Here is a 3717-nt window from a genome sequence, read left to right on the forward strand (position 1 = left end):
TTTTTTTTTTTTTTTTTCAGAACCAGGGATTGAACTAAGGCCCTTAGCACTTGCCAGGCAAGCGCTTATTCTACTGAGCCATCTCCCTGCACCCCCAGTCAAACGTTTCTAAAGAGTCTTCACACTGATTTCCATAACTGAGCTGTCTCTGAAGCACCTGTAATAAAATTTTAATTTAAGCATTTATTGTATGGTTCAATAACAACTCATACTATGGCTTGTATCTAGATGTCTTCCAAAGCCTCAAGCAGTCACAGATGGGCCTTCCAGAGGTGGCTGGATCTAGAATGTGTGATGCTGGGATTAAGGTCGTGAGGCTGGGATTGACTCATGGTGTGATGGTATGATTTTGTGTGTGCAACCCTGGGTGTGAGTGCTACCTACTGGGTAGATTAGATCAGGTGTAAGAGGCAGAAAGAGCGCTGCTGTGTTGCTTCTCACTCGCTGCCTTCCTACTGCATAGCTTCTGCCTCCTGCTTTGCTGATTTGTGCATGCCATGAACTATTTCTCTTGGGCTGTGCCCCTCTGCCATGCCAACCTGCCTTGGAGCCAGCCAGTGATGGACTGAAACCTATGCAAACTGCGTGCCAAATAAACATTTCCTCTTTTTTTTTTAAAAAAAAAATTCTTTATTATAAGGAAAATATATAGCAAAATGGGGTAGGAAAGCAGTAGGGGTGAAAAATATGGAAATATAATCATCAAACAAATTGCCCAAATATTATGTCTTCCTGTTAGGATATTTACATATGTGTGTCTGGTTTATTTCACTTATGAGTATATCTTCAAGTCACATCTACTTGATGTGACTCTTAACTTCATTTGCTTTTCCTGGCTCACTCTTGTCTTTAGCAGGGCTGGATCCAATGGTTTCATTTTCCTATCTCTTCTTTTCCCGAGTTTGGGAAAAATTGTACTTCTCAGGCTTTCAAGAAACAAAAGATAGTTTGGAGAAGGGAAAGATGTTTTGGTCCTTTGTTCTACTACCTTCTCCATGTCTGTGGGGTTGTCCTCAGCTCTATCCCTCAGTATCTGTTGATGCCAAAGAGACAAACCCCATGGAATTGGGGCAATTTAGGCAGCAGTACACTAAACAGTGAGGTAGTGTTGATGAGGAAGTGGGCAACATCGTACTTGGTGTAGAAGCTGTCCAGAAGGTAGAGTATAATAGGAGAGATGCTAAGGAACTTTCAGGAAGAGGTAAACTGGAGGCCGTAGTCCATCTGCTCCCAGTGTGTCAACAGGCGAGCCTTTCCTTGGTCAGGAGTCTCAAAGGGTGTCCCTTTCACTGTGTGTAGGAAGACATACATTGCCAAGTTTTGGATGACACTGTGTCCAAACAACAGGAATCCTGAGAAAGGGGATGCTGAGTAGAACCACATGCAGCAGCCCTACTAAGATGAAGTAGGCCAGCCAGATGCCCCAACTATTCATGACTCGCGTGTTGGGGTTTACTTCACTGTGTGCCACCCCCACATTCATCCTGCCCACCTCATGAGCCGGTGCAGCTAGGGACTGGGCCAACATTTCCTCTTTTAACACTGGGTGTCAGATATTTTGTTACAGTGATGAGAAAAGTAACTAAGATGCTTCATATGGAAAGAAGTTAAGCACACAATTGGTAATTCAGATCCAATTGGACTATTATGGCTTGGGGTTGGCTCATAGTACCTCTACAATGGGGGATTGAGATAGATGAATGAAGTTTGGGAAAGAGAGAGTCAGTGAAAGGGGGATGCTACTCCCCCAGGAAGTGCCACCTCTTCTTCAGTTTTATCTCTTTCCCTACTTCTCTCTCTTATTCTCCCTCCACTGAGATTTCTCAGCAGCCTTCCTAATCTGCTTCCACAAGATTTCCTCATTCCAGCCTTCAACGTGTTCCAGCCTGAAGTCCTAGGAGGCTCTTTGCGACCACTTCTTTTCCAGAAGTCATCTTCCCAGCACCTGTGCACCTCAGGGAGCATATTGTCATCTCCACATTTCGATCTGTGTTGATGGCACATGGTCTGCTTAGCCTTTACCTTTTACATCTAGTCATCTCACTGCCCTCCTTTCGTAGCACATTCAACCCCTCCCCAGGCCTTCTGGTTAGATTTCCCTGAGTTGACTTGGGTCAGTTCTTTCTTGGTGCACTTGTGCCCCCCATAGGCGGCACTGTTGCTTACATCTCCAGGGTGGGCACCCACATTGCATTCTGTGTACTGCATGCTGTACTACGCAGTGGGCATCTGTAAGTAGTAGGTGAAATGACCATGAGTTCAGATGCCAAGACTTCTCTTTTGGGTGAAAGCCCTAATCTAGATCACCTAATCTAGATCAGCCCTTCATCTGCACTCCCTCAACAGTGCTAGAGAGCAGACCCTGTTATGTTGCCACTGGCCCATAGAGGGCTCTTTATTTAAACCATGAGCTAAACCCTGGAGCCAAATTCTTGTCCCAGAGTGCCACCTACCTCTGCCTTGGTGAGTTACATTATCTCTTTGTAGATTGGCTGAAGACAAAGTAACAACCCAAGTTGTATTCAAAGAGGAAATTGATATTTTCACTTATTAGGGTTTCTCAGATCGCTCCCTCCTTTCTCTCCCCATTGCACAGTTCTGATTGTTTTTCATATCCACTATAGAAGTTTGGTCTTTTTATTCCTTCTTAATATGCTTCTTATCATTTCATAAAAATAAAGTTTGCTTGATTTTTATTTTATTGGTTTTGCCAAACTTATTTAGTTTTTCTCCATTACCAATTTCTCTTACTTGCTTGATGTCTCTTTTAATGTTTAAATTGCATGTTTTCTGTAGTATTTAAGCCAATAATTAAGGTGGTGTTCAACTTTAAGCAAAGAGTCACTCCAAATAGCAATCTCTCTTTTTTTTTTTTTTTTTTTTCCCGGTACCAGGGATTGAACTCAGGATGTTTCACTTGCCAGGCAAGCCCTTATTCCACTGAGCTATCTCCCCCTCCCTTTTTAAAAAGGTTATGTGTCTGGAACTGGGCTACCTGAAGCTGGCGGCAGGCCTCTTTCCATCCCCCAGAACCATCACCCCTTGTGGAGCTCACCGTCAAGATTACAGAAAGGCTTTAAGCCTTCAGGATTATGTCATGCTCCAAGTAATTAGAAAGAGTAAGTGGAAAAAAGAGTTGATGCTTATTCCATTTTTGGCATTCGCTTTTCAAACAGCTGTTTTCTGATTATCCTTCTTAATAAAATTCTCTCTCTCTCTCTCTCTCTCTCTCTCTCTCTCTCTCTCTCTCTCTGATACAAGGTCTCACTATTCAGTTCGGTCCATAGTGATCCTCCTGTTTCAGCCTCCCCAGCGCTGGGATTACAGGTATGGGCCACCATCACTAGTTTCGGGGCATGCACAATTCTGGGGCCAGCATGGCATGCGATATTGGGGATCAGACTCTGGACCTTGTACTTGCCAGGCAGACGCCTAGACCGCCGAGCTATCTCCGCAGCCCTAAAATTTTATTTCTGTATAATATGTAGAAAATTACATGGTCAGCGAGATAGCTGAGTGGACTAGGCGCCTGCTCAGGCAAGCGCAGGGACCAGGGTTTGATCCCTTCACCACCGCTCCCTTCCCCGCGCCGGCCCCGCCCCCCGGGAGCACTAGGCCTTCCAATGAGGTGTGCACCTGTAATCCTAGCTCTGGGTAGGCTGAAAACAGGAGGATCACTATGAGTCCGAGCTGAGATCCTATAACAACCAAATACAT

General features: G+C 44.6%; 1 pseudogene; it reads right to left on the reverse strand.

Annotated features, from left to right (window-relative positions):
• Nucleotides 1-1026: 1026 nt before the first annotated feature.
• On the reverse strand, nucleotides 1027-1488 carry LOC101564623 (annotated as a pseudogene).
• Between the last annotated feature and the right edge of the window lie 2229 nt (nucleotides 1489-3717).

This window comes from Octodon degus, unplaced genomic scaffold (assembly GCF_000260255.1).
Source record: "Octodon degus isolate 3935 unplaced genomic scaffold, OctDeg1.0 scaffold00098, whole genome shotgun sequence".
NCBI classification, from domain to species: Eukaryota; Metazoa; Chordata; class Mammalia; order Rodentia; family Octodontidae; genus Octodon; species Octodon degus.